This window comes from Cervus elaphus, chromosome X (genome assembly GCF_910594005.1).
Source record: "Cervus elaphus chromosome X, mCerEla1.1, whole genome shotgun sequence".
NCBI classification, from domain to species: Eukaryota; Metazoa; Chordata; class Mammalia; order Artiodactyla; family Cervidae; genus Cervus; species Cervus elaphus.
Window position 1 is genome coordinate 130,439,518 of NC_057848.1, and position 24,919 is coordinate 130,464,436.

Below are 24,919 nucleotides of genomic sequence, written 5' to 3' on the forward strand. Positions count from 1 at the left end.
CAATCAGCCTTAGTTACACATTGCTTGTGAGTCTGTCTATTCAGAGCATTGTGAAATGAAAATGTCTCCTGCCACATCAATAAACAAGAATTGTCACAGCCATCAGTGATTTCTGGCCTCCAAACATGAATGAGGGCTCCCAAAACTGTGATCCAGCTGATGCTGCCACCCCCGACGGGTGATTGCTAAAGAGCTGGGGGAATGCAAGAAGCTAGGTGAAAAAGGAAACAGGATTTGGCTCCAGATAGCTGAGATGCATATGAAAGGAATGAATTCAGTGAGCCCAGAGACTTGCATCTTTCCATACAAAGAAGGCTAAATTCCTTACCTTGATATCTGATCTTTGATGTTCAGACTGCCTGCTCCCTTTGTTGCAAATTTGTGTATAGCCTGAGACCCCCTCCTGACTCCTTGGAGCAGTTTTCTCAGAGTTACTGAGGTCCTGTCTCCCACGCTTGGAGTTCTAAACATTCCCACCAAATAAAGTAACTCTCTACTTCTGGGTTGTGACTATATTTTTAGTCGACAGCATCCATGGTCATTTGAAACAGAAGGAACTATTTGGATTGCCTTAACCTGGCAAAGACGAAAAAGGTATGTCTTGTTGGTATCCATCTTTCCCAAGCCTTAGAGTTTATTCCTCTGGGATGTTCAGCATTTGTTAAACTTGAGAAAATCCCAAAGATAATAGAAAACAAAACTCTGTTGTTACCTCCTTTTTGTCTCCATTTGTGTGTTAACTTCCCATGAAGCTCTTGCTCACAGAAGGCTTGACACATAAATGTTTTCCCAAATAATGAGGGTAAGGGAAGTTTTTTTTCTCCTAATTTTTGCTGGGGTCAAACAGCAGTACTTCATCCTCTGGAAGTTCCCTAAGATTGGCAGTTACTATAGGCTGAGATTTTTCAGTCCTGGCAATATTTCCACATCTGTTCTATTCATAGGGCTGTTATGAACAAAGAAAAATTTCCCCTACAACTCAAAGAAAATAATTTTGCACCATTCCTTCCCTTGCTGATCCTTCTTTTTGAAGTACAAACAGTGCCTTACATAATGCTGCAAACTTTTGATCCAAGCTGAAGAACTGTTAGTTAAAGCCACATTTCCATACCTGTGAATGCATTTCACACCAAACCAATGCATCGCAAAGACTTCTGCAGGGTTCACTAAGCCCCTTTGAAAGATTTTCACCAGGAGGGAGGCGAATGGTTATATGAAGGTGTCAGGCAAGTGTATGCTCCTCGGTTCTTTGTCTCGTCACAACAAAAATTTGGAGTGACGGACATTGAAGCCCCCTCGGCGGGTCACAGCTCTTGGGTCTTGGACAGACCAGTGTCATAGCTCTTAAATAAATCAGTGTTACAGCTCAGTGTTACAGCTCTATTTTATTTAGATGATAGCAGGAAAATCCATCTTTGAGGTGTGAGGGCACGTCGATCCAAAGACGGGAAGAGAAGAGGGCCCCATCGTGCTGGAGAGAGAGAGAAAGAGGGCTTTGGCTCCTCTTTTATATATTTCTCTGTCCCTGGGCCTGTCTTATGTAAATTGGGCCAGACAGGAGTGTTGTTTGTTTTACCTGAGGTTCTCACTCTGGTCCTCGGACCTTCCTTTGTTCTATTTTCACGGGCTTTTCCCTTCCAGGTCTTTTAGCCACCGCCATTCTGGACTCCTTTTCCCTATTTAACAAAGGGATGATGACAACTATGGTAGAGAGAAGAGGCGGAGTATGGTTTATGTGTGTGCATGCATGTGCACATACATTTGTGTAGTTGGGTATCAGGTGCCCAATAGGCATTAGTTCTTCTTCTTATCCTTATTTTTTATTATTTTACTAGTCGCAAGTGAGACAATGTCTTCTTTCTGGAAGAATACAATAAAGCTGAAAGCTTTGGATCATGTCAAGGGTGGTTTTGGCCTCAGACTCCAGTGATTGCTAGGTTAACTCCTTAACCCACCTCTTTCTTCTTTGTTAATAACTAAATATCTGCCAATATAATGGGGGAAACATGCAAGCAAATATGTTAAGTATTCTCCATGACAGCTGAGGACATCTGGGTGCTCCATCAAAATTTGACCTCAAACTCTTGGGAGTTTGACCTGAAAACAGAAAAATGTAAAGTTTAGATTAGATGAATAATTGTATACTTGTTTCTAAAAAGTCCCAGGCTTGACAAACAATTGTTGCAAACACAGTATAATCATCAGATTCTATTTTATTTGTTTCTCACACAAGAGAAAGATGTTTTAAGCAAGAGTTGTTTTTTTTTTTAAGGTTCTCTCATCACAAAAGAAAACCTGGAAGCTACTTATTTATTAGCTTTCAACCTACAGCGAAACCATAGCTAGGGGGCAGGGGATGGGAGGTTAACTTACTCTTCCATTAAAATGAGATTTAAAAATAGTTAAGTGATTAACACCAAGTGATTGGTTTAATTTTTAATCTCTCCCTTCCATTTTTATAAATGATTCATCATGCTATTTCAGCACTAAATATTAACCTTTAATTAAATGAAAGTAACTTTTCAGTCAATAAAATGGATAAAGCAAGAAAATAAGTAATTCAGCTTTCCATGGTCAGTTTCATTACCAGATTAGAGTGGATTTTAAAATATGTGTATTAACACTTGAGTGATAATAATAATAGGAAACACAATCTTTTCATAGTGTTAATCATAATGGAAGCCAAACTGGATTTCACTTGTTCCAGTTTTCCACATTGCACATAGCAAATGTGGTGGTTCTTTTAAAATTTATGGTAATTAAACTCCATCCTCAAGTTAACTAATCTTGCCCTGCATTCCATTAAGGCTCTTGGGTATGGAAAAAAGTGAGTCCTATTAAACATAGAAGTTCAGCAGGGAGATAAAAACAATATTCTTAAACTCCCATTTATTTTGAGAGCCTCAGTGGTGCTGGGCTGGGCTACATCAGATTAAGAAAAAAGCCTTTAACTGTCTTCCTTCATTTATTTATTATTTAAAAAGCTGTTATCCCCATTTGTTAGCCAGGCGTTTCGGAAAACAAACTCACTCAGAAGGACAATGCAGATAGCGGAGTGCAGTTTATTACACCAGCGGGCCCAAGGCAGAGTCTTCTCTTAGCCAAGGACCCCAACCAGTTTTTGTGAAAACCTTATATACCCTAAGTGTATAAGGTTCCCTGAAACTAGTCTGAACAAAGAAAAAAGAAAGATACAGTCAAAGTTAACCCATGATTCATATGCCTTAAGCCTAGGTAGTTAACAGTGGACAATTATCAATAGGCTTGTGGTCACACCCCAATAAGTGTAATAGAGTGTACGATTCTATTCGGTTACCCTGATAATTAGGGTATTCTTTTAGGCGATGGAGAGCCCTGGGGCTCTTCCTTCCAGGGTCCTGGTTTTCCAGTTGATATGTCGTTTCCATCGATACTGGGCATATAGCTCACAGTCCAGCCCAAGATGGAGTCCTGCTTTCAAGATAGAGCCTGTTCTGTTTCCTCCTTCACCCAGATATGTGAAGATTAAAAACATACTTCTAAATCACATGGGTCAAAAGAAGTCTCAAGAGAAGTAAATAATATTTTTAACTAAATGAAAATGAAGACACAGTTTGTCAAAATTTGTGGGATGTGGAAAAAGCAGTGCATCTTTTCTAATATATGCATTGAATGCATATATTAGAAAAGAAAAAGTCAATAATCTAAGTTTCTACCTTAGGAAACTAGAAAAACAGAGCAAATTAAATCCAAAGTAAGCAGAAGAAAAGAAACAATAAGAATTAGCACAGAAATCAGTGAAAATGAAAGCAAGATCTCAATTAGAAAAATCAAGGAAACCAAAACTTGTTTCTTTGAAAAGATAAATAAAATTGATAAGTGTCTAGCCAGGTTAAGGGAAAAAGCAGACACAAATTACTAATATCAGAAATGAAAAAGGGGACATTATTACAGATCTTATCAACATTGAAAGCTTGATAAAAGAATAGTATGAACAATTCTATGCCCATAAACTTGATAACCTAGATGACATGGACTAATTCCCTGAAAGACATCATTAACCAAACCTTGCACAAGAAGAAATACACAATCTGATAGGCCTATTAAGGAATTTAATCAGTAATTAATAATCTTCCAAATGAAAGTACCAGGTCTATACATGGATTCACTGGTGAATTTTGCCAAACATTTAGGAAGAAATTATGACAATCCTTTACAATCTCTTTCAGAAAATGAAACTGCAGTGTTACTTCCTAACTCGTGGGCTACCATTGCCCAAAATCAGAACGCCAAAATCAGAAAAAAAATCACAAGAAAAGAAAACTGTAGCAATATCTCTTATGATCATAGATGCAAAAATCCTTAATAAATATTAGCAAATAAAATCCAACAATGTATAAAAAATTTATTCCCCATGATCAAGTGGGATTCATGCCAAGTATACAAGACTGCTTCAACATTCAAAAATCAATTAATGTAATCTATCACATTAATAGATTAAAAAAGAAAATCAAATAGTCACATTAATTGATTCAGGAAAAGCATTTGACACAATCCGACAACAATGCATGATGAAAACTCAGTAAACTATGAATAGAAGGTAAGTTTCTCAAACTAATAAAGAGTGGAGCTAAAATCATACTTAGTGGTGAAAAACTAGAAGCTTTCCACTAAGATCAGGTACAAGGCAAGGATGCCTCTCCCCTCCACTCCTTTTCACCATCATATTGAAAAGTCTACTTAATGCAATAAGCAAGAAAGGGAAACAAAATATATATAAATTGGGAAGGAAAAATAAAACTTTCTTTGTTCACAAATGACATGATTGTCTAACTAGAAAATTCTAAAGAATCAACAACAACAACAACAAAAAACTTTGGAAGAGCAATTATAGCCAGCTTGCAGCATACAAAGTTAATATACAAAAGCCTGCAACTTTCTTGTATGCCAGAAACGAGCAAGTGAAATTTGAAATTAAAAACACAATACCATTTATATTGACATGCTCAAAAATGAAATACTTAGGTGTAAATTTAACAAAATATGTACAGGACCTATATAAGGAAGACTACATAACTCTGATGAACAAAATCAAAGAACTAAATAAAAGGAAGTGCTTAAGCAATAGAGAGAAAGTTCATATATATTCAGAGGAAACTATTCATGGATAGGAAAACTCAGTGTTGCCAAGGTGTCAGTTATTCCCAATGTGGTCATAGGTTCAGTGCAACCAAGATGTCCTTTTGTAGGCAACTGGATAAATAAATTATGACACATTCAGACAATGGAACATTATTTGGCACTAAAAAGTAATGAGCTATCAAGCCATTAAAGAAACATATAGGAACCTTAAATGCATGTTACTGATTGAAAGAAGTCAACCTAAAAAGGCTACATACTGTATGATTCCAAATATATGACATTCTGAAAATGATAAAATTATGGAGACAGTAAAAATACCAGTGGTTGCCAGGCTTTGGAGTGGGAAAGGAATGATTAGGAGAAGCAGAGAACATTTCTAGGGCAGTGAAAATACTCTGCATGATACTGTAACGATGGAGAGATGTCATTGTAGATTTGTCCAAATGTGTAACACCGTAATGGAAACCATGCACTTTGGGTGATTCTGATGTTCAATGTAGGTTCATCAGTGGTAACAAAGGTACCCCTCTGGTGGGGGAATGTTGATAATGGGGGAGGCTATTCATGTGGGAAGCGGGCAAAGGGTATATGGGAAATCTCTATACCTTCACTTCAGTTTTGCTGTGAACTTAGTTACTCCAAATGTATTAATTTACAAAGATTAAAATTTTTTGTCATTATGTTTATTCACTCAGTGACAGTGCTGTGTTAGGTTACACCCATCTTCTAGCTTTCCCAGAGCTGCCTACCAACTCTCCTCCAACCCCAATCAGATTCTGGTGCCTAAGTCTCTCTTTCTTTGTCTTTTTCTGTCTCTGTCTTTCTCTCTGTGTGTGTGCACATAATTTTGTAGTGGAAGCAGTGTTCTGTTGGCTATCAGGAATAACTTTCCTTTTTCTCTGTTGTTTAAGAAACTTACACAGTCACAAACACCAGCAGATTATCTGTAAATGCTACTATTGCAGTCATGCCAAGGAAGGAGGCAGCAGAAACTTGAACTCATTTTGAGGGAACAAGTTATTTCTGACTTAACCAGTCAGATATTCTTCAAGATGCATTCCTCACTCATCTATAGTGAAATCACCTGGGGGTTCTGGTTAAAATGGCAGAAGTACCAGCTATGGCAGAAGTGGCAGAAGTACCTGCTATGGAACACAGGATTCTACATTTTAACCAGATCCTCAAGAGATTCTAATGTACCTGAACATTTAAAAATTGGCACTCTCAAAGGTTAGTATGTTACTCATAGTCAATTACCAACAGCACATGTTGTCCTAAGAAGTATATCTTTAGTATTTCAAACTTAATATGTGCTGATGTTATACCTTAAGCACTAACTATATGTTTTAGAGTTGGATAATAAGTTAATAAGTTGAGTCTCTTAGATACACTTAATGCAAAAGTATGTAAGTTAATAGTCTTTTAAACAAACAATGCAAAATGAATTGCATCTTGCTATGGGCTGAATTGTGTCCTCCAAAAATTCATATGTTGAGGCCCTCCTCTCAATGTAATAATATTTGGAGATAGTGTTTGGAGATAGGGTCATTGGAAGATCATTAGGTAGGGTCATGAGGGTGGGACCCTCATGATAGGATTAGTGCCCTTAAAAGAAGAGACACCAGAGAGCTTGTCCTCTTTCTCTGCCATGCGAGGACAAACTAGCAAGTCAAGCAAGAAGACAGCCATCTACATAGCAATTAGAAGACCCTTACCAGAACTTGAAAATGCTGGCACTTTGATGTTGGATTTCCAACCTCCAAAACTGTAAGAAAATAAATTTATGTTGTTCAAACTTCTCAATCCATGGTGTTTTTTCATGACAGCTTGAGCAGACTAAAACATATCTTCAACAACATATTGACTTTCCTTGACTTCTAAGTCTCTCACTATGTTTTCTGCTCCCTGAACTCTTTACTTAAGGAGATTGTACCACACCACATGCCCTATATCATTTCCTGGTTCTCTGTGACTATTTACCATACTCTGAAGCTCTGTCTGAGAAAACCCAGATTTAGTATATTTTATTTCATCCATTCATCTTGTTATCCATTCATTTTAAAACAATTTATTGAGCCTTTGGTATGGGCTAGGCCCTATGTTGGGGCATAGGCTTGGATTACGGTGCTATTGAATGGTTTGCCTTGGAAATGAACAGAGATCATTCTGTCATTTTTGAGATTGCATCCAAGTACTGCATTTTGGAATCTTTTGTTGACCATGATGGTTACTCCATTTCTTCTAAGGGATTCCTGCCCACAGTAGTAGATATAATGGTCATCTGAGTTAAATTCACCTATTCCAGTGCATTTTAGTTCGCTGATTCCTAGAATGTCGACATTCACTCTTGCCATCTCCTGTTTGACCACTTCCAATTTGTCTTGATTCATGGACCTAACATTCCAGGTTCTTATGCAATATTGCTCTTTATAGCATCAGACCTTGCTTCTATCACCAGTCCCATCCACAACTGGGTATTATTTTTGCTTTGGCTCCATCCCTTCATTCTTTCTGGAGTTATTTCTCCACTGATCTCCACTAGCATATTGGGCATCTGCTGACCTTGGGAGTTCCTCTTTCAGTATCCTATCATTTTGCCTTCTCAAACTGTTCATGGGGTTCTCAAGGCAAGAATACTGAAGTGGTTTGCCATTCCCTTCTCCAGTGAGCCACATTCTGTCAGTGGACTGGTTCCAAATAGGAAAAGGAGTATGTCAAGGCTGTATATTGTCACCCTGCTTATTTAACTTATATGCAGAGTACATCATGAGAAACGCTGTGCTGGAAGAAGCACAAGCTGAAATCAAGATTGCTGGGAGAAATATCAATAACCTCAGATATGCAGATGACACCATCCTTGTGGCAGAAAGTGAAGAGGAACTAAAAAGCCTTTTGATGAAAGTGAAAGAGGAGAGTGAAAAAGTTGGCTTAAAGCTTAACATTCAGAAAACTAAGATCATGGCATCTGGTCCCATCACTTCATGGCAAATAGATGGGGAGACAGTGGAAACAGTGTCAGACTTTATTTTTTTAGGGCTCCAAAATCACTGCTGATGGTGATTGCAGCCATGAAAGTAAAAGACGCTTACTCCTTGGAAGGAAAGTTATGACCAATCTAGACAGCATATTAAAAAGCAGAGACATTACTTTGCCAACAAAGGTCCATCTGGTCAAGGCTATGGTTTTTCCAGTGGTCATGTATGGATGTGAGAGTTGGACTGTGAAGAAAGATGAGCACCAAAAAATTGATGCTTTTGAACTGTGGTGTTGGAGAAGTCTCTTGAGAGTCCCTTGGACTGCAAGGAGATCCAACCAATCCATCCTAAAGGAGATCAGTCCTGAGTGTTCATTGGAAGGACTGATGCTGAAGCTGAAACTCCAGTACTTTGGCCACCTCACGTGAAGAGTTGACTCATTGGAAAAGACCCTGATGCTGGGAGGGATTGGGGGCAGGAGGAGAAGGGGACGACAGAGGATGAGATGGCTGGATGGCATCACCGACTTGATGGACACAAGTTTGAGTAAACTCCGGGAGTTGGTGATGGACAGGGAGGCCTGGCGTGCTGCGATTCATGGGGTCGCAAAGAGTCAGACACGACTGAGCGACAACTGAACTGAACTGAGGCTCGCTGTTAAGTGGTGGTAAACAGTTGAATCAAATTTATGTGCCTCCTGCCTTAATGGAGCTCTCAGTCTCATTGGTAGATAGTAAATTAATAAACAGGCATGTAACTGTAAATCACAAAGTAAGAAGGAGGAGGCCAGGAAGGTCTCACTGTGGCACTGATGCTTTAGCTGATTTCTGAAGGAAGAGGATGAATCATCTATGCAGACAGCCAATGGGAAGCATAACAGCTAAAAGGACAAGTACATAAAAATTTCTAAAGTGAAAAAGACCTTAAACTGAAAGACAGTGTGATGAAACACTATCTTATTCACCTAGGTCCCCCTTCATTGAAGTACCTACTGTCCCAGCTGCTGGAAGGGTTAAGGGCAAACAACTTTCAATGTTGGCACCTTCAGGTACCATGCCAATAAGGTCACGTCTTTTCCAAGATGGATCATATCCAGTGATCAATGCATGTGGAGAGTATAAGGCTTGGCTATCTCATTTCAAAGGGGGACAACCCCAAAGACCATTTCTAGCCCTAGGGCTCCATGTAGGATCAGTCTAGTCTGTCACATTGCAGCTCAGTTTCTCCACATACCCACTCCTCTTTCTTCCCTTCTTTTCACAGGAGTTGGTCTCAAGGGTACTTCCTAATAAACATATTGCTCATTAGATTCTGTCAGAGTCTACTTGCTGTGGAATTCAAAATACAATGGCCACTGTGGCTGGATCAGAGTGACTTAAGGTGAATCAAGAACAAACATTAAGGGTTAGATGACACCAGACTTGGTACAAGTTTGGTTTTTTTTCTTAATGTACTGGAGACTTTGGAAGTTTTAAAATAAAGGCATACCAAAATGCCCCAGTCGAATCACTAGAAAAGCATCAGAAAAAAACTAAATCAGGAAACATTTAACAAAATAACTGATTAATACTTTTCAAAAGTATCAAGATCATGAAAGATAAGGAAGAGTGAAGAAGTTTTTATAGATGGAAGAGATAAAGCAGAAACAATAACTAAATGCATGTGATACTGGAAATAAGATCCTGGAAGAGAAAAAGGACAGTGGAAAAACTACTGAAGTTAGAATAACACATGGAGTTTAGTTAATAGGATTGTACTGGAGTGAATTTCTTGGTTTTAATAAGTGTACTACAGTTATATAAAACAGTATATTAGGAAAAGTTGGATGAGGGGTAAAAGGGGACACTCATACTATTTCTGCAACTTTTCTATAACCCAAAAATTAGTTTAAATTAAAATATTAAAACAAATATTATTGAGACTGCTGTGTGGAGAATGGGTTGTAGAGAAAGCTTAAGTGAAAAAAGGTAGATGTATCACTATAGTACTGATGATGGTGGTGGGTTTGAGTGTAGCAGTTAGTGGAGGGGGACTTAAGGGGAAAAAAAGAAGTCAACCATATCAACCACACCTCACTTTTTCTATTGCAGACATCTCGTCAGAAGCAGACTTAAACTGGGAGAGAAATACAGTTTAATGCTAAATCAAGTTTGGAGTTTTGACTCAAACTAGACTGGACAATCTGACTTGTGGAGACTGTCACATAAAGTATATTGAGTTCTGTCCAGTTATGGTCAAGAGGCTTGGGCTACTGGAGTAGCCTAAGAAGTATAGACAAGATCATTAAAGGAACTACATAAAAATTTTAATGAAATACATTTTACATGTAAAATAAAATATCTAATGTATATATATATATACTTAAATGATAATTACAAAACAAATTTCTGTTTACACAGTACCTATCTGAAGAGTTAACCTTGGTTCTCAAACCTTGGTATCTATCAGAATTCTCTGGAAATCCAATAGAGAGAACACAGAGGCCAAGCTCCTAGAAGTAGCATAGAACTCAGGTTTTTCTGGTTTTGTTTTGTGTTTGTTTTTACCAAATTCCCCATGTGGTTCTGCTGAACTGGAACATTACTTATACTTTTTTTTTTCTTCCATTTATTTTTATTAGTTGGAGGCTAATTACTTTACAATATTGTAGTGGTTTTTGCCATACATTGACATGAATCAGCCATGGCTTATACTTTTGAAGGCTTCTATACACCTCTCACCAGTCATACTCCATTCTTTCTTTCAGAATCAACTATTGTCTTCAATTTTGTTAATCATTCCTTTATTGCTCTTTATAGCTTTTCATTTAGACCCACTTAGGTATCCCTAAAACACACTTTGTTTAGTTTTGCCTGTTTTCAAGCTTTATATAATTAGAAACACAGTATATATCTTCTTCTGTGACTTGCTTTTTATTTGGCACATTATATTCTTGGGATTCATCTATATTGATACATATAGCTATCATTTATTTGTGGCCATTGATGAATAGCATCCCATTTTATGAATATGTCACCATCTACCTTCCTTGTGTTGAATATTTAACTTGTCTCAAGATTGCTTGGGAAGTGTTAGGACCTGATGAAAGCTAGCATCTCTACCTTCCTTTGCTCCTCTGCTATCCTCTCCTCACCTGCAGTTTTGGCTCCTTGCCCTCACTGAGGGCTTCCCAGATGGCTCAAGTGGTAAAGAATCTGCTTGCAGTGCAGGAGATAGGAGTTCAATCCCTGGGTCAGGAAGATTCCCTGGAGGAGGAAATGACAACCCATTCCAGTGTTCTTGCCTAGAGAATCCCATGGAGGGAGAAGCGTGGTGGGCTACAGTCCATAGGGTCACAAAGAGTCACATGGAACTGAGCAGCTGAGCACCCGTGCACACTCACCCTCACCAAGGAATAACAAGGAGCCACTTCCACCTGGGGATCAATGGAAGTTCAGTGGAAAGCCTGTACTGTCATCCTCACCCGGAGTAATGATGTGATACTCTTTCACTCAGTGGAGTGGTATCAGAAAGTAAATGTTTATTTTCATCTGAGCACTTCTCATTGATATTTTATTATGTATTTACCTGGTTTATTAATATCTTTCCCCAATACTAGAATGTAAGCTCTATGAAGGTAAGAACTTTATATTGTTCATTGACTGGAGCTAGATGGTCTAAGATGATTTTACTCACATGTCTGGCAGTTGGTGTTGGGTATTGGCTGGGCCACATATCTCCAAGTGATCCCTCATCCTCCAGTAGGCAACCCCAGGCTTCTTTATGGGATGAAGCATTCCAAGAAGGGAAAAGACAAGGCACAGGGACTTTCTAAGTTTCTGCTTGTGTCTCATTTGATTTCCCATAACTGAAAGCAAGTCATATGATCAAACCCAGAGCTGATGTTGAAGGAATCTACAAAAAGGCATAGATTGGAGGCCATTATTGTAGAAACATGGAATTAACCTCAACTCAGTGGTATTTGGAGATGCAAGCTGATTGTACACATCTCTTTACAACTTCAGTTGTGAAGTCATATCAGTAACTTCAGGTTTGTAGCCTGAAATTGGCCATGATGGAAATATTTACAGCACAGAATTCAGCAAATGATACAAATCAGGGCTTCCCCCACCCTCATCCCCTTTCCGGAGGTAGGTTGTTAAACATTTACTAGCACTCTACTATGTAGAAAATTCTAGAAACAGCATTAGGCAAGTCTGTGAGAGTCTATGGCTCCCTTTTTAGAAAGCAGTCCCTCACCAAATGCTTCTCTTGAGACTCCAAAATTGACTGGGCAGGAGGAAACTCCTATCCTTCCCCACAAAGGTAGGGGTGGGGAGAAAATGCCACATTTCTCTTCTTCTCTGTAAATTCCCTTCAACAATCGTACTAGCAACTATCCAGCTTTCTCATATGTATTCTGGAGATGTGTGATAGAGTGGATAATTGAAGGACCAGTTGATCTACATCTTAGCAAATCTTGAGGGCTGTGCTTAGTGGAAGACGTCCTCAGCTTTGAATAAAATAATTCCATATTATGCATCTTGTTTCAGAAATTTTTCCTGAGCTTCATATGTATATATGATTTTTGTCTATACAAATAATCCGTACTAAAGGATATGCAGTCCTTCCATCCTAGAGATCCTAAATCTTATCCTTGATACAAGCCAGAGCATCAGAGAGTCATAAATCTACACATGGGCATTATGCCATTGGCCTACACAGATGGATACATCATTTAAAAAATTAAAACTAAGACTTTAGTATCCTATTTCCTCTTAGAACATGTAGAAGGATATTGCTTACGACTTCACCCTGAGCCTCTTACATGGTTACCCACAGGAAATGATGCCCCTGGTGCTCAGTGCTAGTTGCTTCTGCTGAGCACTAGGAAGGTTTAATCTCACAAACACTGTAAGACTTGTAACAGGTCATTTTTCATTTGTTTTGTTTATTTAAAAGCACAGAAATATTTTCTCTCTAGCAATTGTTCAAGGCACAAAGATTTGCATTTCTTATGTCAACTGATCCTCCCAGACTTATGCTTTTTTCCTTTCCTACTTTATCCCCTTTCACTTCAATTTCTTCCTTTATTTTATTTTTTAATCTTGTTTTATTGCCTGTAGCTTTATAAATGGCAATGATTTTTTTCTTGGAAAAAAGAGGATATAAATAAACAAGTCATAAAATAGCCTCATTAGGCATTGTATTTACAGAGAGCCTTCTCCTAGAGTGTGATCCATGGATCATCAGCAAAAGCATCACCTGAAAGCAGATTAGAAATACAGAATTCAGGCCTCACTTCAGATCTACTGGATTATAATCTGTATTTAACACAAACCCCAGGTAATTTATGTGCACATTGAAGTTAGAGAAGAGCTGTGCTTGTGCATGTCCTCTCTTTGGTACCTTGGAACCCTCAAGATTAGACTGCAGCATCTTCGTATCTTTGTATGCATGAAATTCGATGAATGTCTGTTTGTTCTTTTTAGGAGTCTTTATCCTCTCAGAGTAAGGACCATACCAAATCCTTTTGTTGTTGTTCAGTCGCTCAATCATGTCCAACTCTTTGCAACCCCACGGACAGCAGCACACCAGACTTCTCTGTCCATTACAGTCTCCCAGAATTTGTTCAAACTGATGTCAAGTGATGCCAAGTCCTTAGGACAACATTCTTAAGAATTCTTAAGAATCCCAAACAAAATGCTGAAAATGTTCTACAGTCTGTTGGTTAGGTGGCACAGGTTGCTTTGCTCCAGGAGTGTACTGCTCCAGCCATAAAACTTTTTCTTAATATACCTTTCAAGTAGACTGTCCCTAAAACCACACAGACTTAATAACAGAAGACAAGAGAAATTACTAATACAAAGTACAGACACAAAACAAAAGATTAATTTTAAAATGGGAAGCAATGAGGTAGAATGATGCAGGAAAGCTGTTCCAGATAAGAGAGACTTGTAAAACAAATTTCAGACAGTACAAATTTGATGAGAATTGACATTAATTTCACTCCTGAATCCCCACCCCATAAATTACAATTTCTAAGTGATGTATCAGAATAACACGATGCTGCTTTCTTTTTTTTAAAGTTGTGGAAATACTAATCCTATGACTTTTAAGATCCAATTTTGGGAGTTAGGAGATAAGAGTAAATTTCTTATCACAAATCATCACTGTTTTCATGATATTTAAGGTCATTATACCTTTAAAAATACAGGTACAACATCAATTTCAGTGTTACTTTTCTTTGAACATCCATAGCTTCTGTTCCTGTCTTATGCAGGCATATTGCTTCTTCTTCTCTTTGGAACTACATTAGATACCTGTAGAATGGAAGAATGAATAAAATCCCCCTACCATGTTTGGCTCTTCCCTGGTGGCTCGGCTGATAAAGAATCCACCTGCAATGTGGGAGACCTGGGTTCGACCCCTGGGTTGGGGTGATCCCCTGGAGAAGGGAACAGCTACCCATTCCAGTATTCTGTCCTGGAGAATTCCATGGGCTGTATAGTCCATGGGGTCACAGAGTTGGACACGACTGAGTGACTTTCACTCACCCTCTTTTAGGTTTTAGGCAGAGATCTCTAATAGATTCATCTGCTGTGAAGCACACTTCTGGCCAAATCACTGGAAGAACGATCCTGGGGCTCGGAATTTTATTCCTGTGAGCAGCATCTTATCGTATCTAAATTGAAGGAGTCATACATTCATGAAGCCAACAAATTACTTTAACAATAAAATCAAAAGTTGATCTAAGCTCCCAGGTTTAAATTTAACTCTTCTTCCTTGCTTCCTTGCCTTCCATAAATATTTGTTATGCATCTATTATGTACCAGGTACTGCATTAAGTGCTGAGGCTAGAGGAACAAATTAAGACAGTCCCTGGCCAAATATTCAGTCTCAACTACTATTTTAAGAGATTCCTTATAATGAAAAACGAAAGACCAAGTTACACTTTCTGTGAGTGAATGAATTTTTTACTGAAGCCCTTCATTCCAAAAAAAAAAAAAAATGATCCAGATTTTCCATAGGCCTTTGAGGAAGAGTCTGACACTTAAGGAAAAAGTCTTTGTCACCATGGTGACATGATCAGTTAGTAGGCCATCCCATGAGTGTCCACCCAGATATGGAAGTGTAACACTGAGAAGAATACCAGCCTCCCCAAAAAGGATGTGAAAGAGCAACTAGAGTAAGAGAACAGTATTGGGGACATGTGGCAGAAGAATATTACATGCAGATAGTACTAATTTTAGTGACCTCTTTCTTATGGGAAGCCCCATCCTGATGGAGAGGGAGGTGGGAGGGGGGATCGGGATGGGGAACACTGTAAATCCATGGCTGATTCATGTCAATGTATGGCAAAAACCACTACAATATTGTAAAGTAATTAGCCTCCAACTAATAAAAATAAATGAAAAAAATATGCACACATTAATATATTAACATATTAATCCCATATAATGTAAATATATTAACACATGATTATATAATTTTATCATATAATTAAATTTCTAACTAATTATTTTAAAAAAAGAAGCCTGAAATACACACCCATTATACTGACCTAAACCACACTTAGTAGAGATAAAGTTATCACAGAGGCCTGTATTATGAGTCAATGTGTAACTGGAAAGTGAATGTGAAACCATTATGTGTCTCATCCTTTTGAGAAGAAACCCTAGATATGTAGGGAGCTGGGGGCTGACCTGATGATGACTCAGTGAAGATTTCCATTTGAGGCCACAGGAGGCTCTAAGGAAGAATGGATTGGAGACCTAGAATTATACAGGGTTGCTGAGATTCAAAATCAAACCATGGGAGTTGTGGTATAGTGCCAGAAGTTAGAGCAGTAATGTAAGACCTAAGGATGAGGATCTAAGATGATGATCAGAAAAGTTGCTGTTGAGGTCATTGCTGGCTATTATGACTTACAGTGTTCAGGAATTATAGGGTCAAGAACATACTTAGACTGGATGCTTACTGGGATATTTCACCCTGATATGGGGGAATTGTGTCCTGCACAAATTTATATGTTGCTGTTTGTGAGCCCCAGTATGACTGTATTTAGGGTAAGGAGGTAATTAAGGTTAAATGAGTTCACAAGGGTGAGGCTCTGATCTGATAGGAATAGTGTCCTTATAAGAAAAGACACCAGAGAGCTCACACTCTCTTTACCATGTGAGGACACAGCAAGATGGCAGACATCTCCAAGTCAGGAAGAGAACCCTCACTGGGAACTGAGCTTAATAGTACACTTCCCAGCCTCTAGAACCTTGAGAAGTGTCTGTTTAACCCACTCCTTCTGTCATATTTTGTCATAGCAGCCCAAGCTAATGCAGACCCTATTACAGACAATAAAAATGCCTATTTATAAGCAACAATAATATAAAGAATGTGGTAGTAGAAGAACAGCAGACACTGATCAGCGGAATAGAATGGAAAATCTAGAAGTAGATATGATTATAGATAACATAAAAGATAAACTTAAAAGAATTTCACAGAATTCAGCAAAAAATTATGAATATATTAACAGATTAAGTAAAAACATAAAGCTGAATATTTTTAAGTATCTGGGGGAGAGATGACTTTAAAAACTTTAAAGCATTAGGAGAAAGCACAAAAGAAAAGATAGATTCAACCAGATAAACATCAAGATCATCATTTTGACAAACAAATTAAATAACAAGCCACATATTGAGGAGAATGTTTCAGGTAATAATTTTCAGGGATATTAGCTTTAAAACAAAAAAGTAGAAATTGGTCAAAACACAAAACATGAAGATATCAATAGAAAAGACAGAAAAAGGAAAAAGAAAATTTGCACAGAAATGAACTACTTTAGTAAATACACATGAGGTGAATTGTTTCATCTTGATTACACCTGAAGACATGCAGATAAAAATCAAATAGAATGTCTACACAAAACCCTGCATGCAGATGTTTATAGTAGCCTCTTTCATAATTGCCCAAGCTTGGAAGCAACCAAGATGTCCTTCAGTAGGTGAATGGGTAAATAAACTGGTTCATCCAGGCAATGGGATATTAGTGCTAAAAAGAAATGAGTGATCAAGCCATGAAAAGACATAGTGAAGTCATAAATGCATATTAGTAAGTGAAAGAAGCCAAACTGAACAGGCTACATACAGTATGATTGCAACTATATGACATTCTGGGGCTTCCCTGGTGGCTCAGACAATAAAGAATCCAGCTGCAATGTGGAAGACCTAGGTTTGATCCCTGGGTTCAGAAGATCCCCTGGAGAAGGGAATGGTACCCACTTCAGTATTGTTGCCTGGAGAATTCCATGGACAGAGGAGCCTGGCGGGCTACAGTCCATGGCTTTGCAAAGAGTCGGACATGACTGAGCAACCAACACTTTCACAGTATCAGTATGTGACTGTGACTATATGATGTTCTGGAAAAAGCAAAGCTACGGTGATAGTGAGATCAGTGGTTGCCCAGGATTGAGAAGGGTGAGGGATGAATAGGCAGAGCACAAAGGACTTTTAGGGCAGTGAAAGTACTCTGTATGATACTCTAATGGTGGATAGATGTCATTATATATTTGTCCAAACAAATGGACAACACCAGGAGAAGATCTTAATGTAACTATGGATTCAGGGTGATGGTATCTCACTGTAGGTTTATCAGTTGTAACAAGTGTACAATCTATGGGAAGATGTTGATAATGGCAGAGGCTATGCATGTGTGGGGGCAGAGGGTACCTGGAAAAATTTTCTCTTCATTTTGCTGAGAACCTACAACTGCTCTAAAAAGAAATAAACCTTTTAAGTTTAAAAAAAAAAGTTAAATAGAAGATAACATAGGAAGCTAAATGACATGATGTTTTATCTACTAAATGAGCCCCAAAGCACTAGGATTGAAATAATCAAGTACTGAACAAGTGCTGAGGAGAATGCGGGAGCTCCGGAACACACTTGATGAGGAAAGGTCATTTGATTACAGTACTTTCAGAAAGCAATTTTACTAGAGAAGTCATTTGCCATAAAAGTGCTCATATGTCATAGGATTTTATCTTAAGGGAAACAATCTGGAAAGACAGTAAATGCTTTACAGGTAAGGATATTTTTGATGCAAGTTACATAAGGTTGAAAAATAGGGAACAATATAGTTATTTAATGGTAGAGGCACACAAAGAAATTATGCTATGGCCACTTGATTGACTATCTCAGGCACTAAGAACTGTAATATTGAAAATTTGACAACTCTATGGTAAGATATTCAGAAGGTAAGTAAAAAGCCCTCAGTGGCACATACACTTTTATTGCAACTATGTAAAAAAGTGTAACTATGAACAAAGGCTTGAAGGCAGTACACAGAATTGTAAAGCATTATTGTTACAGGATGGTAAGATTTTTGGATGCCCCTCCCATCATTTTGCCAAACTTTCTGCAATGCTTTTACATTGTCTTTAAGTGAAAAGGAGAAAATATGACACAATCTGCCTCACTGATATAATATGGTAAGTATTCTCCTCCATAAAAAGAAGAAACCATCAGAAAATGAAGAATGGAAAAATAGTTGCAGTAAGAAATTCTCACTGACAAAAATAACTCAGGGGAATATGAATACTTAGATGCCACAGAATATGTGTGAAAATATGTTGGCATGTATAGGTCCAGAATTTGTATTCACAAAATGGTACTGACATTATTTCTCTCTAATAAAAACAATTGCTTTACTGTTTTCTTTATTTTCCCTCTGAGTATGGAATGAGCTAAACTGTGGATGAAATGAAATACTGCAATGCCTAGCACATAGTAGGCAGCCAATAAATATTAATTTCCTTCCTTCCTATGAAATATAAGATAACTCTGAAATAAAAGTAGCTTTATGGCCTTAAAGAAACAATAGTTCGGGAATCAAAGCCAACCTCATCAAACATTCTCTATTATAGTAAACTCTTTTAGTTTTAACATTTAAAAGAAAAAAACAAACTCTAATAATTGAAATGGTTTTCTTGAATTTCAGTTTTAAGAGAAAGAAATATATTACAATTTTAAGAGACTATCAGGTATTTTAGTAATGATGCTGAGAGACTGCAGATTCAATCCAATATTACACCTTCTCTCCACTGGGTACATTATCTAAGAAAGAACCAGCGTAATTTAGTGTTACTATTTTATTTCTCTTAGTGGAAATAGTGGGGATTGGACCTATCTGGAATTTTTAATAGACATTACAGGAAACCTGGGGCTTTCTGGGCAGCATTTATGAATTTTAAAGGGACAAAAATAATCCATTTTTCTGGGAAACACTCACGTAGAATGGACTCTTCTGAATGATGTGTTAATGAGGTGGCTGCAGAGGCCTGATGCTGCTGGTCCAAGTGAGAGGCGCTGTGGCCTCCTGGCACCCTTGGCCCCCTTTATTCAGGAGAACGCTCCTGCTTCTGCATTGGGGGACTAACCTCTTTGTGTGTAGATACTAGACTGTGTGTAGATACTAGACTTCTCTAAGGACCAATCAATCCAAGCTGAGCTGTGACTTCTTACCTGGTCTTAGCATTTATTATTAGGCATCTAGAACACCATCCATTCTCTTTGCACAGTTAAAATACCTGTGATTTTTAATGACCAAAACTAGAGACATTTGGATTTTGCAAACCATGTGTCATTGACAGATTGATTTGTTATTCGGGGCTGGACCTTTTTGTCTTCTAATCACTCTGAATCCTATCCTCGGGTTAGTATTTGAGCACAGAGAGTGGCACTTCCATCTGGTCTGCTCTGAAATGTTGCACATACTGAAAAGGTGGATTTGGTGGGGGGGGTGGATAACTTTTTATTGCTAAATTTTCACTTGACTTAATTTCAAATTGCAAAAATAATGTGACTATCTCTCCTACATCCTTTACACAGACTCACCAATTGTTCACATTTTGTTCCACCTGTCATTTTTCCCCCTCTTTCTGTGTATGTACATAATTTCTTGAACTAAAAACTCTCAAATGAAAGTAAATTGGCAACATCAAGTCCCTTTACCAAATACTTGATGTACACTTCCTAAGATCAAGGACATTCTCTCAATTAAGCACAGTCAAAATCAGGAAAGTACAACAATCAAAATCGGGAAATTTACCATTGATGCAATGCTGTTATGTACTCCACACTTCAAATTCACAATTGTTTCAATAATAACCTTTATAGATATTTAATTTTTTCCTAATCCAGTATGCGATTCAGAATCATGCATTGCATTTGGTTGCCATGTCTTCCCCATCTCCTTCAGTTAGAATAGCTCCTTAACGTTTTTTAAATCACCATGCAGAGTGCAAGCCAGTTATTTTGTAGAAGTTCCTCAATTTAGGTTTGTCTGATTTTTACTTATGATTGGATTCATGTCAGAATTTTTGGCAGCAATACTAGTTAAATAACGTTGTGCCATTTCTAATACCTCATATATATCAGGAGGCATGTGACAAGGTTTATCTTAATTTTGGTCATGTTAAACTTTGATCATTTGACGAAGCTGGGGTCCTCCAGGTTTGTCAACTGTAAAGTCACTATTTTTCCCATTGGAATGAATATGACATTTATGGAGAGATACTTTGAAGCTATGTAAATAGTTTGCCCCTCATCAAAGTTTCAACAAATTGGGATATTTTTAAGTGGCCATTACATGGACCTAACCTAAATTTTTATCAACAGAGGAATGGATAAAGAAGATGTGGTCCACATAAACAATGGAATATTACTAAGCCATATAAAGAGAACAAAATCATGCCATTTGCAGCCACATGGATGGACCTAGAGATTATCATATTAAGTGAAGTCAGACAAAGACAAATATGATAACTTTCATATGTGGAATCTAATTTTTAAAAATCATAGAAATGAACTTATTTATAAAACAAAAACAGAATCACAGACTTCTAAAGCAAACTTGTGATTACCAAAAGGGAAACACAGGGAGGGGGAGGAAAATTAGGACCTTGAGATTAACATAAACACAGTTCTATATATAAAATAGATAACCAACAAGGACTTACTGTATAGCACAGCAAACTCTACTCAATATTCTGTAATAACTGATATGGGTAAAGAATTTGAAAAAGGATAAATGTGTATATATATATATATATATATATATATATATATATATATGTATAACTGAATCACTTTGCTGTTCACTTGAAACTAATACAACATTGTAAATCAACTATACTCCAGTAACATTTTTTTAAAGTGGCCATTGAAACAAGTATACTATCAAGGGTGAAACAGATCACTAGCCCAGGTTGGATGGATGAGACAAGTGCTCAGGGCTGGTGCACTGGGAAGAACCCAGAGGGATGGGATGGAGAGGGAGGCGGGAGGGGGGATCGGGATGGGGAACACATGTAAATCCATGGCTGATTCATGTCAATGTATGGCAAAAACCACTACAATATTGTAAAGTAATTAGCCTCCAACTAATAAAAATAAATGGAAAAAATAAATAAATAAAAGTGGCCATTACAATGGGGGCCCAATTTTTAAAATTAGGGTTGACTATTTCTATACTCCCTCTATAACTTCATACCTCCTCACACTTTGCTTCACTCTTCACCCTTCCCCTCCTGCATCCAACCTCTCAACTTATATCCTCACTCTTTTCCTTCTACTCACTACCTCTAACTGTTTTGGCACTTGTGAGTCTGTGCCTGCCGCCTAACTTGTCATCAGTCTTGCTTGCCACTCCCAAATCTAGTACATGTTAGGCACAATGCTTTGTAATACTTAGTGCCCATTTTTTACTGTAAAAATTTTAAACATAGAAAGATGTTGAGAGAATGATTCAATGAACATCCATATACTCTCCTTCCAGACTCAATAAATGCAAATATTTTTCCATATTTGTTTCATCTTTTTCTTTTACTTGACATTATGACACTTCAACCCTAAATTCTGCACATATCTCCTTAAAATGACAAATTTCTAAATTATCAAACCTAAGAAAATTAACAATAATTTTAACATATCTTTCAGTATTCCATCCATATTTATAGTTGTTTTAAAGTTTATCTACAAATTCTTCAATACTGCTGGTTTTAGGAGGCAAAGCCTAATTACCCTCCCCATAAGTGTGGGCTGCACTTAGTGATTCATTTCTAATGTATAGAATAAAGCAAAAGTACCTCTGTGTAACTTCAGAGACTAAGTCTTTCTGTGCTCACTTTCTTTCTTAGATCATTCTTTCTAGGGCAAGTTAGCTTCCATGCTGTGGGGACACTCAAGCAGCTTGTGCTCAATATCACTTATTATTAGAGAAATGCAGGTGGCACTTGTGGTTAAGAACCCATCTGCTAATGCAGGAGACTTAAGAGACATGGGTTCAATCCCTGGGTCTGGAAGATCCCTTGGAAGAGAGAGTGGCAGCCCACTCCAGTATTCTTGCCTGGAGAATTCCATAGATAGAGGAGGCTGGCTGGTTACAGTCCACAGGGTCTCAAACAGTCAGATATGACTGAACGACTAACACTTTCACTTCCAGGACAACTGTCCTATTCTGCATTTTGGATTCGCATGATCATTTCCTCTTAAGTTCATTTAATTTGTTCCTCCCTCCACTGTTTTCCTTGTAGACTGTAAGTTAGGTTAAGGATTGATTAGAATCAAGTTCAACAGATTTGACAAGAAGATTTCATAAGAATTTATAATGCTGTGTACTTCATATTACATCACACAAAGGGGCAGATACTGTCAGGTTGGCCCTCTATTGGTTATGCTAAGTTTGATAGCTTAGTGAAGGTGGTTTAGTGCTGGATCTTCCCATTGTAAAATCACGTTTTTCTTATCATAATTAATAAGAAATCTGTGATGAATACTTTGGCATCGTGAAGATATCCTGTTCCCTAGCAAATTTTCACTTAATGACATTTTAGCATATATTGATGATCTTTGCTTGAATTGGTTATTATTAGAGAACATTCAAAATGTTGACTTGTTAATTATATCCTTTCTTTTGCACTTTATTAGCTGATATTCTTCTGCATAGAAGAGCTTTCTTCCCTTCCTCTCTCCCTCCCTTCCTCTCTCTGTCCCTCCCCTTCTCTCTTTGAATATCATTATGGTCTTCTACATTTTTTAAAAGTTCCTGTTAAAATAAAATATAACAATTTTATAATTCATGATCAAATTGTCAAATTACATTATTCTAAACTGTATTCAAATGACACTGATAGTATTAACAGTAAACCAACTAAGTAAAGTTAAAAAAAACTTCTTTGCAGTTCTTTTCATCTTTATAATGTATGCTGCTAAATGTATAGTTTATTGGAGTCAGAGAAATGTATTCAAAAGTCACTTGAAATAATTTGTAATTCTTGATTTCTCTGGTTATACCATCAATTTGACTTATAGCAAAGTTCATCTGTTTTTTATGGTCAATATTAGGATTTTATTTTTCTCCTTTTTTGATGTAATTTTATTTTTGAATATGCAGAATATTAATACATATTTCAAAAGTGAGAACTACATAGAAAGGTATCATCAGAGAAGTCTCCATCCCATCTTGATACCTTTCTCCCATTTATTTATACCTCCATAATAGCAATTTTTATTACTTTCTGATTGTTCATCTTATGTTTTTTGCAAAAAGCAAGTATATATATTAATAGTTACATATTGTTTGTGTGTATCTTATATATTGTATATATATGCTACAATATATACAATGTAAATAATGTGTGTGTATACAGACACGCTGTTTTATACAGGTTCATGTGTGTGTGGGATGTACATATGCATACCTGTTAATGTACACCTCTTAACAGACTTTGAAGTGTGCGTTATAATATTGTTGACTGTAGGTATGATGCTGTACACCAGATCTTCTCTCTTCCTTCATACACAAGATGTAGCAGACCATATAGACTGTTTTATATCTTGATTTTTTTAACTAGGTACCTCTTAGAAATTGCTCCATAACAATTCATAGGGTTTGTCTTAAATTCTTTCTTTATCACTGTGTAGTACTCCATTATGTGGCTAGGTTATTCAACCAGTCCATATTAACAAGACATGCATTGTTTTCAGCCTTTGTTGTTACAAATAATATGTGACTAATAAACATATATATATATATGTATATATATATATATATAATTTAGTATTGCAGAAGTATATCTTCAGTACTGCTTAGTAAAAGAGTATGTACATATTTAATTTCATGAGATATCGCCAAGTTCCCCACAAAAGGGCTTGTGCCATTTGTACTGTCCACCATCAATGAAGAGAGCATAGGTTTCTGCAAAGCCTTAAACAGGGTCTTTTGTCAAATATTTCACTTTTGCCAGTTTCATAAACCTAAAATATGTTTGAATATAGTAGTAATTTATATTCCTATTCTGATTGATTTTAAGCATATTTCCATGTGTTTAAGGGTCATCTCACTTTCTTTTCCTGCAGTTTCTCTGTCATTTTTCTCATTTTTCTATTGGGCTTTTGGTACTTTTCTCTCAATTTAAAAATATATATTTATGTTTCAGTGTCTATTTTATTGTGATAAGAGCATTTGCAGAAGATCTAACCTTTTGACAGATTTTGAAGTGTACATTATATTATTCTTGACTTAGGTATGATGTTGTACAGCAGATCTTTAGAGCTTATTTATCTTAACTGAAATACTATGCCGACTGACTAGTAGTTCATTTCTCCCTTTCCACAACCCCTCTGATCTTATGGATTTGGCTATTCTAGCTACCTCAGATAAGTGGAATCATGCAGTATTTGTCTTTCTGTGCCTGGTTTATTTTGTTTAGCACAATATCCTCAAGGTTCATCTGTGTTGTCACATACAGCAAAATTTCCCTCTTTTTAAAGGCTGAATAGTATTCCATT

General features: G+C 37.1%; 1 long non-coding RNA gene across 2 annotated transcripts in view; it reads right to left on the reverse strand.

The window, feature by feature from the left end:
* Window positions 1-1,613: 1,613 nt before the first annotated feature.
* LOC122690039 overlaps window positions 1,614-24,919 on the reverse strand; it is a 53,862-nt gene continuing 30,556 nt past the window's right edge. Inside the window, exons 1-3 of one of the 2 annotated variants that reach the window (XR_006339963.1) lie at window positions 11,772-11,968; window positions 6,837-6,886; window positions 1,614-2,097 (exon numbers count right to left, since the gene is read on the reverse strand). This is a non-coding gene — a long non-coding RNA (uncharacterized LOC122690039). Of the gene's footprint in view, window positions 2,098-6,836; window positions 6,887-11,771; window positions 11,969-24,919 lie in introns of those variants that run through there. The other variant, XR_006339964.1, reaches the window with a different exon arrangement.